At 53.2% G+C, this 15,185-nt stretch overlaps 1 long non-coding RNA gene across 1 annotated transcript; it reads right to left on the bottom strand.

Annotated features, from left to right (window-relative positions):
- Positions 1 to 1,118: 1,118 nt before the first annotated feature.
- Positions 1,119 to 7,039, bottom strand: LOC144955116 (uncharacterized). Its single transcript, XR_013641507.1, has 3 exons — positions 6,964 to 7,039; positions 4,066 to 4,123; positions 1,119 to 1,219 (listed from the first exon to the last, which is right to left on the bottom strand). It is a non-coding gene; the product is annotated as an uncharacterized LOC144955116 (long non-coding RNA).
- Positions 7,040 to 15,185: the final 8,146 nt, after the last annotated feature.

Genomic DNA, 15,185 nt, shown 5'->3' with positions numbered 1-15,185 from the left:
CACTCGCCTTCATTCACTTGCACACTCGCTCGCTCACCCGCTCACTCACCCGCTCGCTCACCCACTTCGCACGCCCACTCGCTCACTCACTCATTCATTCACTCACCCACTCGCTCGCTTACTCACTCACCCACTCGCTCACCCACTCCCTCACTCACTCGCTCACTCACTCGCACGCTCACTCGCTCGCTCGCTCACTCACTCGCACGCTCACTCACTCGCTCACTTCGCTCACTCACTCGCACGCTCACTTACCCACTCACTCACCCACTCACTCACCCACTCACTCACCCACTTACTCACCCAATCACTCACTCACTCACTCACCCACTCACTCACCCACTTACTCACCCAATCACTCACTCACCCACCCACCCACTCACTCACTCACCCACCCACTCGCTCATTCAACCACTCACCCACTCACTCACCCACTCGCTCATTCAACCACTCACACACTCACCCACCCACTCACCCACTCGCTCATTCAACCACTCACCTGCTCACTCGCTCACTCACCCACTCGCTCGCTCATCCACTCCATCACTCACCAACCCACCCCATCACTCACTCACCAACTCACCCCATCACTCACCAACCCACCCCATCACTCACCCACTCGCTCACCCACTCACTCACCCACTCACTCACCCACTCACTCACTCACCAACCCACCCATCGCTCACCAGCCCACCCATCGCTCACTCACCAACCCACTCCATCACTCACCAACTCACCCTATCACTCACCAACTTACCCCATCGCTCACCCACTCCATCACTCACCAACCCACCCACTCGCCCGCTCGCACGCTCACCCACTCGCCCGCTCGCACGCTCACCCACTCGCCCGCTCGCACGCTCACCCACTCGCCCGCTCGCACGCTCACCCACTCGCCCGCTCGCACGCTCACCCACTCGCCCGCTCGCACGCTCACCCACTCGCACGCTCACCCACTCGCCCGCTCACCCACTCGCCCGCTCGCACGCTCACCCACTCGTCCGCTCGCACGCTCACCCACTCACTCGCCCGCTCGCTCATTCAACCACTCACCCACTCACTCACTCGCTAACTCACTCACTCACCCATTTACTCACCAACCCACCCACTCGCTCACACCACTCGCCCACTCGCTCGCTCAGCTCCCTTGCCTTGCAGGTGGAGGTGTGTTGGCAGCGATGAGGTGCGGGGGTGAAGAGGTGAGTGAGCCCAGGCATCCCTGCCAAGACGCAGCAATGAGTCTCAAGATTCATTCCCAAGAGAGAGAGACCCGCAGACTCACAGAGACCCATAGACTTACACAGAGACCCATAGACTCACACATAGACCCATAGACTCATAGAGACCCATAGACTCACACAGAGACCCATAGACTCACAGAGACCCATAGACTCACTCACACAGAGACCCATACACCCATAAACTCACACAGAGACCCATTGACTCACAGAGACCCATAGACTCACTCACACAGAGACCCATAGACTCATAAACTCACACAGAGACCCATAGAGTCACACAGAGACCCACAGACTCACAGAGACCCATAGACTCACAGAGACCCACAGACTCACAGAGACCCACAGACTCACAGAGACCCACAGACTCACACAGAGACCCATAGACTCACACATAGACCCATAGACTCATAGAGACCCATAGACTCACACAGAGACCCATAGACTCACAGAGACCCATAGACTCACTCACACAGAGACCCATACACCCATAAACTCACACAGAGACCCATTGACTCACAGAGACGCATAGACTCACTCACACAGAGACCCATAGACTCATAAACTCACACAGAGACCCATAGAGTCACACAGAGACCCACAGACTCACAGAGACCCATAGACTCACAGAGACCCACAGACTCACAGAGACCCACAGACTCACAGAGACCCATAGACTTACACAGAGACCCATAGACTCACACATAGACCCATAGACTCATAGAGACCCATAGACTCACACAGAGACCCATAGACTCACAGAGACCCATAGACTCACTCACACAGAGACCCATACACCCATAAACTCACACAGAGACCCATTGACTCACAGAGACCCATAGACTCACTCACACAGAGACCCATAGACTCATAAACTCACACAGAGACCCATAGAGTCACACAGAGACCCACAGACTCACAGAGACCCATAGACTCACAGAGACCCACAGACTCACAGAGACCCACAGACTCACAGAGACCCACAGACTCACACAGAGACCCATAGACTCACACAGAGACCCAACGACTCACACAGAGACCCACAGACTCACACAGAGACCCACAGACTCACACAGAGACCCACAGACTCACACAGAGACCCACAGACTCACACAGAGACCCACAGACTCACACAGAGACCCATAGACTCACACAGAGACCCATAGACTCACACAGAGACCCATAGACTCACAGAGACCCATAGACTCACACAGAGACCCATAGACTCACAGAGACCCATAGACTCACACAGAGACCCATAGACTCACACAGAGACCCAGACTCACACAGAGACCCATAGACTCACAGAGACCCATAGACTCACACAGAGACCCATAGACTCACAGAGACCCATAGACTCACAGAGACCCATTGGCTCACACAGAGACCCATAGACTCACAGAGACCCATAGACTCACAGAGACCCATAGACTCACAGAGACCCATAGACTCACAGAGACCCATAGACTCACACAGAGACCCATAGACTCACACAGAGACCCATACACCCATAGAGTCACACAGAGACCCATAGACTCACACAGAGACCCATACACCCATAAACTCACACATATACCCATAGACTCACATCAAGACCCATTGACTCACACAGAGACCCATAGTCTCACACAGAGACCCCATAGACTCACACAGAGACCCATAGACTCACACAGAGACCCACACTCACACCATGAGTGTGGGTGAGTGGATGAGTGAGTGGATGGGTGAGTGGGTGGATGAGTAAGTGAGTGAGTGGGCGAGTGCATGGGTGACTAAGTGGTTGGGTGAGTGAGTGGATGGGTGGGTGAGTGGCTGGATGAGTGAGTGGGTGAGTGGATGAGTGAATGGGTGGGTTGAGTGGGTGGATGAGTGAGTGGGTGAGTGAGTGAGTGAGTCGGTGGGTGAGTGGATGAGTGAGTGGATGGGTGAGTGAGTGGGCGAGTGGTTGGATGAGTGGGTGAGTGGCTGCATGAGTGAGTGGCTGGGTTGAGTGGGTGGTTGAGTGAGTGGATGGATAAGTGAGTGGATGGGTAAATGAATGAATGAATGAGTAGGTGAGTAAGTGACAGGGTGAGTGGGTGGATGAGTGAGTGAGTGGATGAGTGACAGAGTGAGTAGGTTGGTGAGTGAATGGGTGAGTGGGTAGGTGAGTGAGTAGGTGAGCGGGTGGGTGAGTGAGTGAGTGAGTAGGTTGGTGAGTGGGTTGGCGAGTGAACGGGTGAGTGGGCGGGTGAGCGAGTGGGTTGGTGGGTGGGTAGGTGAGTGGTTGGTGAGTGGGCAGGTGAGCGAGTGGGTTGGTGGGTGGTTAGGTGAGTGGGTTGGTGAGTGGGCAGGTGAGCGAGTGGGTTGGTGAGTGTTTGAGTGTGTGAGTGGGTAAGTGTGTGAGTGAGTGGGTGAGTGAGTGAGTGGGTGAGTGAGTGGAGTGTGTGAGCGAGCGAGTGGATGAGCGAGTGAGTGGGTGAGTGGGTAGGTGAGCGAGTGGGTAGGTGAGCGGGTAGGTGAGTGGGCAGGTGAGTGAGTGAGTGGGTGAGTGAGTGTGTGAGTGGGTGAGTGTGCGTGTGAGTGGGTAAGTGTGTGTGTGAGTGAGTGGGCGGGTGAGCGAGTGGGTTGGTGAGTGGGCAGGTGAGTGAGTGAGTGGGTGAGTGAGTGTGTGAGTGGGTAAGTGTGTGAGTGAGTGGGCGGGTGAGCGAGTGGGTAGGTGAGTGAGTGGGTAGGTGAGCGAGTGGGTTGGTGAGTGAGTACAGCTGACAGCAGCTACAGCAGTGTGACGGTGGCAGTGCGGTGCAACTTCCCCGCGCGCCTTTCAATCGGTGAGCAAAACCCTCACCTGGAAGTCCCCAGCGCCTCACCACTGCACTCACCATCCCCACGAACGACATCGCCACCTGTGGAAGACATCCATTCTAAGATCCACACCCAGCATCTGGTCGCGTATACGCTACTATACACTATACACTACACTACTATACACTACACTACCATACACTACACACTACTATACACTATACACTACACTACTATACACTACACACTACTATACACTACACACTACACTACTATACACTATACTATACACTATACTATACACTATACACTACACTACTATACACTACTATACACTACACTATACACTACACTACTATACACTACTATACACTACACACTACTATACACTACACACTACTATACACTACACACTACTATACACTACACTACTATACACTACTATACACTATACACTACTATACACTACACTACTATACACTATACACTACACTACTATACACTACACACTACTATACACTACACACTACTATACACTACACTACTATACACTACACTACTATACACTACTATACACTACACTACTATACACTACACACTACACTACTACACACTACACTACTATACGCTACACTATACACTACACTACTACACACTACACTACTATACAGTACTACACTATACACTACTATAAACTACTACACACTGTATACTACTACACATCACACGCCACTACACCACCACCACTACAGCACCACTACACTACAACCACCACCACAACAACCACCACAACCACCACCACAACCACCACTACAACAACCACAACCACCTCCACAAACACCACCACGACCACCACAACCACCACCACAATAACCACCACAACAACCACTACCACAACCACCACCACTACAGCACCACTACACTACAACAGCCCACAGCGACACCACCACCACAACAACCACCACCACAACAACCACAACAACAACAACCACCACCACCACTACAACAGCTCACAGCGACATCACAACAACCACAACAACCACCACAACAACCACAACAACCACCACAACAACCACCACCACCAAAACAACCACCACTACAGCACCACTACACTACAACAGCTCACAGCGACACCACAACCACCACAACCACAACAACCACCACAACAACTACCACCACAACAACCACCACCACAACAACCACAACAACAACAACCACCACCACCACTACAACAGCTCACAGCGACATCACAACAACCACAACAACCACCACAACAACCACAACAACCACCACCACCAAAACAACCACCACTACAGCACCACTACACTACAACAGCTCACAGCGACACCACAACCACCACAACCACAACAACCACCACAACAACTACCACCACAACAACCACCACCACAACCACCACCATCACCACAACGACCACCAACAACAACAACCGCCATTCGCCACTAAGTGGCGGTGACGTCACCACGACGCTTGTGCCAGGCCAAGTGCACCTTGAGGCTGCCACGTGAAGTGTCGAACGCCCGCTGGCAGGAGGTCACGGGGCAGACCCAGCAGGTGCCACGGGTCGACTGACCGAGATGACCAACAACCACCACAACCACCACCACAACAACAACCACCACAACCAGCACAACAACCACCACCACAACCACCACAACAACCACCACCACAACCACCACCACAACAACCACCACCACAACCACCACAACAACTACCACCACAACAACCACCACACCACAACCACCACCACAACAACCACCACCACAACCACAACAACCACCACAATAACCACCACTACAGCGCCACTACACTACAACAGCCCACAGACACACCACCACCACAACCACCACAACAACAACCACCACCACAACCACCACAACAACAACCACCACCACAACAACCACCACAACCACCACCACAACCACCACCACAACAACCACCACAACAACCACCACCACTACAGTACCACTACACTACAACAGCCCACAGACACACCACCACCACAACAACCACCACAACAACAACCACAACAACAACAACCACAACAACAACCACCACCACCACTACAGCACCACTACACTACAACAGCCCACAGACACACCACCACCACAACCACCACAACCACCACAACAACAACCACCACCACAACAACAACCACCACCACAACCACCACCACAACAACCACCACAACCACAACCACCACAACAACCACCACAACAACCCCCACCACTACAGCACCACTACACTACAACAGCCCACAGACACACCACCACCACAACAACCACCACAACAACAACCACAACAACAACAACCACCACCACCACTACAGCACCACTACACTACAACAGCCCACAGACACACCACCACCACAACCACCACAACCACCACAACAACAACCACCACAACAACAACCACCACCACAACCACCACCACAACAACCACCACAACCACCACCACAACCACCACCACAACAACCACCACAACAACCACCACCACTACAGCACCACTACACTACAACAGCCCACAGACACACCACCACCACAATAACCACCACAACAACAACCACAACAACAACAACCACAACAACAACCACAACAACAACCACCACCACCACTACAGCACCACTACACTACAACAGCCCACAGACACACCACCACCACAACAACCACCACAACAACAACCACAACAACAACCACCACAACAACAACCACCACCACCACTACAGCACCACTACACTACAACAGCCCACAGACACACCACCACCACAACAACCACCACAACAACCACCACCACTACAGCACCACTACACTACAACAGCCCACAGACACACCACAACCACCACCACCACAACAACTACTACAACAACAACCACCACAACAACAACAACCACCACCACAACAGAGCGAGTGAGCGAGAGCCGCACGACAGATGGAGTCGCAGTAGCAGGAGACGTCTCGTGGCACCTGCAGGGGCTGCGCTTCTGACCGCACCACGTGGTCGGGTAGAGGGCGTGGTTATGACGTAGAGGGGAGGGGCCAAGTGGGTAGTGGGCGTGGTTATAACGTCGAGGGGGAGGGGCATGGTGGGGTAGAGGGCGTCGTTATGAATTAGGGGGAGGGGCTTGTGGGTAGAGGGCGTGGTTATGACGTAGGGGGGAGGGGCCCGGCGGGTAGAGGGCGTGGTTATGCCGTAGAGGGGAGGGGCCTGATGGGTGGAGGGCGTGGTTATTTCGTTGGGGGAGAGGGGCCTGGTGGATGGAGGGCGTGGTTATGACGTAGGGGGGAGGGGCCTGGTGGATGGAAGGCGTGGTTATGACGTATGGGGAGGGGGCCTGATGGGTGGAGGGCGTGGTTATGACGTTGGGGGAGGGGCCGGGTGGGTGGAGGGCGTGGTTATGCCGTAGGGGGGAGGGGCCTAGATGGGAGGAGGGCGTGGTTATGACGTAGAGGGGAGGGGTGACCCCGCCGAGACTCGCACCGGAAGTCCGCCTGGGGGGAGGGGGCCGCAGCTCGCGCGCCCATTGGTTGAAGGGCGGGGCGATTCTGTGACGTCAGCGCCGCTCACATCCGGTTTAACGGACGTCTTCCGGAAGCGGTAGAACGACTGAGAAAAAAACAGACGGAAGACGTCTTCCGGAAGAGGTAGCCTGACTCTGTGAGCCTCAGTGATTAACACTGAACCCTGTGGGAGCCTCAGTCTGGCTCTGTGAGCCTCAGTGATTAACACTGAACCCTGTGGGAGCCTCAGTCTGGCTCTGTGAGCCTCAGTGATTAACACTGAACCCTGTGGGAGCCTTAGTCTGGCTCTGTGAGCCTCAGTGATTAACACTGAACCCTGTGGGAGCCTCAGTCTGGCTCTGTGAGCCTCAGTGATTAACACTGAACCCTGTGGGAGCCTTAGTCTGGCTCTGTGAGCCTCAGTGATTAACACTGAACCCTGTGGGAGCCTTAGTCTGGCTCTGTGAGCCTCAGTGATTAACACTGAACCCTGTGGGAGCCTCAGTCTGGCTCTGTGAGCCTCAGTGATTAACACTGAACCCTGTGGGAGCCTTAGTCTGGCTCTGTGAGCCTCAGTGATTAACACTGAACCCTGTGGGAGCCTTAGTCTGGCTCTGTGAGCCTCAGTGATTAACACTGAACCCTGTGGGAGCCTCATTCTGGCTCTGTGAGCCTCAGTGATTAACACTGAACCCTGTGGGAGCCTTAGTCTGGCTCTGTGAGTTTCAGTGATTAACACTGAACCCTGTGGGAGCCTCAGTCTGGCTCTGTGAGTCTCAGTGATTAACACTGAACCCTGTGGGAGCCTCAGTCTGGCTCTGTGAGCCTCAGTGATTAACACTGAACCCTGTGGGAGCCTCAGTCTGGCTCTGTGAGCCTCAGTGATTAACACTGAACCCTATGGGAGCCTCAGTCTGGCTCTGTGAGCCTCAGTGATTAACACTGAACCCTGTGGGAGCCTCAGTCTGGCTCTGTGAGCCTCAGTGATTAACACTGAACCCTGTGGGAGCCTCAGTCTGGCTCTGTGAGCCTCAGTGATTAACACTGAACCCTGTGGGAGCCTTAGTCTGGCTCTGTGAGCCTCAGTGATTAACACTGAACCCTGTGGGAGCCTCAGTCTGGCTCTGTGAGCCTCAGTGATTAACACTGAACCCTGTGGGAGCCTTAGTCTGGCTCTGTGAGCCTCAGTGATTAACACTGAACCCTGTGGGAGCCTTAGTCTGGCTCTGTGAGCCTCAGTGATTAACACTGAACCCTGTGGGAGCCTCAGTCTGGCTCTGTGAGCCTCAGTGATTAACACTGAACCCTGTGGGAGCCTTAGTCTGGCTCTGTGAGCCTCAGTGATTAACACTGAACCCTGTGGGAGCCTTAGTCTGGCTCTGTGAGCCTCAGTGATTAACACTGAACCCTGTGGGAGCCTCATTCTGGCTCTGTGAGCCTCAGTGATTAACACTGAACCCTGTGGGAGCCTTAGTCTGGCTCTGTGAGTTTCAGTGATTAACACTGAACCCTGTGGGAGCCTCAGTCTGGCTCTGTGAGTCTCAGTGATTAACACTGAACCCTGTGGGAGCCTCAGTCTGGCTCTGTGAGCCTCAGTGATTAACACTGAACCCTGTGGGAGCCTCAGTCTGGCTCTGTGAGCCTCAGTGATTAACACTGAACCCTATGGGAGCCTCAGTCTGGCTCTGTGAGCCTCAGTGATTAACACTGAACCCTATGGGAGCCTTAGTCTGGCTCTGTGAGCCTCAGTGATTAACACTGAACCCTGTGGGAGCCTCAGTCTGGCTCTGTGAGCCTCAGTGATTAACACTGAACCCTGTGGGAGCCTTAGTCTGGCTCTGTGAGCCTCAGTGATTAACACTGAACCCTGTGGGTGCCTCAGTCTGGCTCTGTGAGCCTCAGTGATTAACACTGAACCCTGTGGGAGCCTTAGTCTGGCTCTGTGAGCCTCAGTGATTAACACTGAACCCTGTGGGAGCCTCAGTCTGGCTCTGTGAGCCTCAGTGATTAACACTGAACCCTGTGGGAGCCTTAATCTGGCTCTGTGAGCCTCAGTGATTAACACTGAACCCTGTGGGAGCCTTAGTCTGGCTCTGTGAGCCTCAGTGATTAACACTGAACCCTGTGGGAGCCTCAGTGATTAACACTGAACCCTGTGGGAGCCTCAGTCTGGCTCTGTGAGCCTCAGTGATTAACACTGAACCCTGTGGGAGCCTCAGTCTGGCTCTGTGAGCCTCAGTGATTAACACTGAACCCTGTGGGAGCCTCAGTCTGGCTCTGTGAGCCTCAGTGATTAACACTGAACCATGTGGGAGCCTCAGTCTGGCTCTGTGAGCCTCAGTGATTAACACTGAACCCTGTGGGAGCCTCAGTCTGGCTCTGTGAGCCTCAGTGATTAACACTGAACCCTGTGGGAGCCTCGGTGATTAACACGAACCCTGTGGGAGCCTCAGTCTGGCTCTGTGAGCCTCAGTGATTAACACTGAACCCTGTGGGAGCCTCAGTGATTAACACTGAACCCTGTGGGAGCCTCAGTCTGGCTCTGTGAGCCTCAGTGATTAACACTGAACCCTGTGGGAGCCTCAGTGATTAACACTGAACCCTGTGGGAGCCTCAGTCTGGCTCTGTGAGCCTCAGTGATTAACACTGAACCCTGTGGGAGCCTCAGTCTGGCTCTGTGAGCCTCAGTGATTAACACTGAACCCTGTGGGAGCCTCAGTCTGGCTCTGTGAGCCTCAGTGATTAACACTGAACCCTGTGGGAGCCTCAGTGATTAACACTGAACCCTGTGGGAGGCTCAGTCTGGCTCTGTGAGCCTCAGTGATTAACACTGAACCCTGTGGGAGCCTCAGTCTGGCTCTGTGAGCCTCAGTGATTGTACTGTACGCGTTGTGCACCACCAGGGAGATGAAACCGAGAATTTCGAACTCTGTCAGAGACGGAGAGACTTGTTTTTATTCTTTTTTTGTAAGTTTCTGACGTAACGACACAACAAGGCAACACTCCCTCCCCGTTTTAAACTTTAGCATCATCATCATCACCCATCATTGTTATAATCACCATCACCAATTATCACCACCACCACCATCATCATCATCACCACCACCACCATCATCACCACCACCACCATCATCATCACTACCACCATCATCACCCATTATTGTTATAATCACCATCACCAATTATATCATCACCACCATCATTATCATCACCATCACTACCACCATCACCACCACCACCATCATCATCCATTATTGTTATAATCACCATCACCAATTATATCATCACCACCATCATTATCATCATCACCACCACCACCACCATCATCACTACCACCATCATCATCCATTATTGTTATAATCACCATCACCAATTATATCACCACCATCACCATCACCCATTATCACCACCATCATCACCAATTTTGATCATCATCACCACCACCATCATCATCCATCACCACCACCATCATCATCATCACCACCACCATCATCATCATCACCACCATCATTATCATCATCATCACCACCATCACCCATCATCACCATCACCACCCATCATCACCACCATCATCACCAATTTTGATCATCATCATCATCACCACCATCATCATCCATCACCACCACCATCATCATCACCACCATCACCACCATCATCATCATCACCATCACTCATCACCACCATTATCACCATCATCATCACCCATCAGTATTATAATCACCATCACCATTTATCATCACCATTATCATCATCATCACCACCACCATCATCACCACCACCACAATCATCATCATCATCACCACCACTACCACCACCATCATCATCACCATCACCACCACAATCATCACCACCACCATCATCACCACCACCACAATCATCATCACCACCACCACCATCATCATCACCATCACCACCACAATCATCACCACCACCATCATCACCACCACCACCACCACAATCATCATCATCACCACCACCACCATCATCATCATCACCATCAGCATCACCACCACCACAATCATCACCACCACCACAATCATCATCATCATCATCACCACCACCACCACCATCATCATCACCACCATCACCACCATCATCACCCATCACCACCACCATCATCCCCATCAACATCATTATCGTCGTCATTATCAATCTTAAAATCTATATATCTGTGTCAAAAAAGGCATTTCGAGAAATCTTATTCGCTAAAGTATCATCATCATCATCGTCATCATTGTCATCACCATGATTGAGTATAAACAGTCGTGAGTTTAGTGTCTCTTGTGTCTCTGTGATGTCTGTCCCATACAGGAGACAGTGCTGCTGGTTTAGTTCCCAATATTTAGCGATATTTATTACTTCTATTTAACATTACACACACACACTCACCTACCCCTCCTCACCCATCCTGTGTAGTGTAGTGTGTGGTGTAGTGTTTGGAGTGTGTATGTGTGTTGTGTGTGGTGTGTGTGTTGTGTGTGTAGTGAGTGTAGTGTGTGTAGTGAGTGTGTGGTGTGTGTAGTGTGTGTGTGGTGTGTAGTGTGGTGTGTGGAGTGTGTGTGGAGTGTGTGTAGTGTGTATGGCGTGTGGTGTGTGTGGTGTAGTAGTGTGTGTAGTGTGTGTGTTGTAGTGTGTGTAGTGTGTGTGTGTGTTGTAGTGTGCGTGGTGTGTGTAGTGTAGTGTGTGTGTAGTAGTGTGTGTAGTGTGTGTATGCAGTGTGTGTAGTGTGGTGTGTGGGTAGTGTGTAGTGTGGTGTGTGTGTGTTGTAGTGTGTGTGTAGTGTAGTGTGTGTAGTGTGTGTAGTGTATGCAGTGTGTAGTGTGTGTAGTGTGTAGTGTAGTGTGCGTGGTGTGTAGTGTGTAGTGTAGTGTGTGTAGTGTGTGTGTAGTGTGTGTGTGTAGTGTGTGTGTGTAGTGTGGTGTGTGTGTAGTGTAGTGTGTGTAGTGTAGTGTGTGTAGTGTAGTGTGTGTAGTGTAGTGTGTGTAGTGTAGTGTGTGTAGTGTAGTGTGTGTAGTGTAGTGTGTGTATGCAGTGTGTGGTGTGTAGTGTGTGTAGTGTAGTGTGTGTAGTGTGTGTAGTGTAGTGTGTGTGTGTAGTGTGTGTGTAGTGTAGTGTGTGTGTAGTGTGTGTGTAGTGTGTGTAGTGTGTGTAGTGTAGTGTGTGTGTGTGTAGTGTGTGTAGTGTGTGTAGTGTAGTGTGTGTGTGTAGTGTGTGTGTAGTGTAGTGTGTGTGTGGTAGTGTGTGTGTAGTGTGTGTAGTGTGTGTAGTGTAGTGTGTGTGTGTAGTGTGGTGTGTGTGTGTAGTGTGTGTAGTGTAGTGTGTGTGTAGTGTGTAGTGTGTGTATGGTGTGTGTGTAGTGTGTGTGTGTAGTGTAGTGTGTGTGTGTAGTGTGTGTAGTGTAGTGTGTGTGTGTAGTGTGTGTGTGTGTAGTGTGTGTGTAGTGTGTAGTGTGTGTATGGTGTGTGTGTAGTGTGTGTGGTGTAGTGTGTGTAGTGTGTGTGTAGTGTGTGTAGTGTGTGTAGTGTGTGTGTGTAGTGTGTGTGTGTAGTGTGTGTAGTGTGTGTGTGTAGTGTGTGTAGTGTGTGTAGTGTGTGTAGTGTAGTGTGTGTGTAGTGTGTAGTGTGTGTATGGTGTGTGTGTAGTGTGTGTGGTGTAGTGTGTGTGTAGTGTGTGTAGTGTGTGTAGTGTGTGTGTGTAGTGTGTGTGTGTAGTGTGTGTGTGTAGTGTAGTGTGTAGTGTGTGTATGGTGTGTGTGTAGTGTGTGTATGTAGTGTGTGTAGTGTGTGTGTGTAGTGTGTGTAGTGTGTGTAGTGTGTGGTTGTGCAGTGGTAAACACATCGCTAGCACTGGGGGAGACAAAGGCGGCCACAGCACTTGCCCCTACAGCACTGCTAGAGGCTACCTGGGGGAGCTTTGTCTGTGTGAGCGTGGTGAAGATGGTGAGGCCTGTGGGGGTGGTGAGGGTGGTGAGGGTGGTGGTGAAGGTGGTGATGGTGGTGAGGGTGGTGAGGGGGGGTGGTGAGGGTGATGAGGGTGGTGATGGTGGTGAGGGTGGTGGTGAGGGTGGTCGACTCAATGAGGAAGGAGTTTTTATTAGAAATGGATCCAAAATCGAAATCTTTGCAGGGTTCAGAGGAGGGAGGTGAGGGGGTGGGGGCGAGGGGGGGTGAGGGGGGTGGGGGCGAGGGGGGGTGAGGGTGGGGGTGAAGGGGGGGGCGAGGGTGGGGGCGAGGGGGGGCGAGGGGGGGGTGAGGGGGTGGGGGTGAGGGGGTGGGGGTGAGGGGGGTGGGGATTAGGGGGGGTGAGGGGGGTGGGGGCGAGGGGGGGGGTGAGGGGGTGGGGGCCCTGGCAGCCCCCCCCCCTCACTCATCAGCAGCGGCGGTTGTCCCACGCACAGTGCCTCGCTGCCGGATCTGGGAACGCAAGGAGGGAGGGGGGTGAGCGTGTGGGTGAGTGTGTGGGTGAGCGGGTGAGTGGGCGGGTGAGTGAGTGGATGAGTGAGTGGGTGAGTGAGTGGGTGGGTGAGTGGGTGGGTGAGTGAGTGGGTGGGTGGGTGGGTGAGTGAGTGGGTGAGTGGGTGAGCGTGCGGGTGGGTGTGTGGGTGAGCGTGCGGGTGAGCGAGTGGGTGAGTGAGTGGGTGAGCGGGTGGGTGAGTGAGTGGGTGAGTGAGTGGGTGAGTGGGTGGGTGAGTGAGTGGGTGAGTGAGTGGGTGGGTGAGTGGGTGAGCGTGCGGGTGGGCGTGTGGGTGAGTGAGTGGGTGAGTGAGTGGGTGAGCGGGTGAGTGAGCGGGTGAGTGGGCGGGTGAGTGAGTGGGTGAGTGAGTGAGTGAGTGAGTGGGTGAGTGGGTGAGTGAGTGGGTGGGTGAGTGGGTGGGTGAGTGGGTGAGTGGGTGGGTGAGTGGGTGAGCGTGCGGGTGGGCATGCGGGTGAGCGTGTGGGTGAGCGAGTGGGTGAGTGAGTGGGTGAGTGAGTGGGTGAGTGTGTGGGTGAGTGAGTGAGTGGGTGAGCGAGTGGGTGGGTGAGTGAGTGGGTGAGTGAGCGTGTGGGTGAGCGTGTGGGTGAGCGTGTGTGTGGGCGAGTGTGTGGGTGAGCGTGTGGGTGAGCGTGCGGGTGAGCCAGCGTGTGGGTGGGCGAGCGGGTGAGCGTGCGAGTCAGCGTGTGGGTGAGCGTGTGGGTGAGTGTGTGGGTGAACGTGTGGGTGAGCGTGTGGGTGAACGTGTGGGTGAGTGTGCGGGTGAGCGTGCGGGTGAGCGTGTGGGTGAGTGTGCGGGTGAGCGTGTGGGTGGGTGAGTGTGCGGGTGAGCGTGCGGGTGAGCGTGCGGGTGAGCGTGCGGGTGAGCGTGCAGGTGAGCGTGGAGTCCACCTCATCGAGCTCCTTCTGAGTCTCGTCCTCCATGCGCCGAATGTCCTCCATGGTGAGCTCCACCCAGCGGTCAAGCCAGCAGAACAGCTGGCGGTGGAAGTTGGTGAAGATTCGGCGTTCCTGCTGCTCACAACAACATCAACATCAACAACATCAACAACATCATCAACATCAATACCAGCACCATCAACATCAACAACATCAACAACATCAACACCATCAACACCATCAACACCATCAACACCAACAACACCAACAACATCAACACCAACAACATCAACACCAT

The sequence above is a fragment of the Lampetra fluviatilis genome, unplaced genomic scaffold, assembly GCF_964198595.1.
Source record: "Lampetra fluviatilis unplaced genomic scaffold, kcLamFluv1.1 SCAFFOLD_1461, whole genome shotgun sequence".
NCBI lineage: Eukaryota > Metazoa > Chordata > Hyperoartia > Petromyzontiformes > Petromyzontidae > Lampetra > Lampetra fluviatilis.
This window is presented reverse-complemented; position numbering and strand designations above follow the sequence as displayed.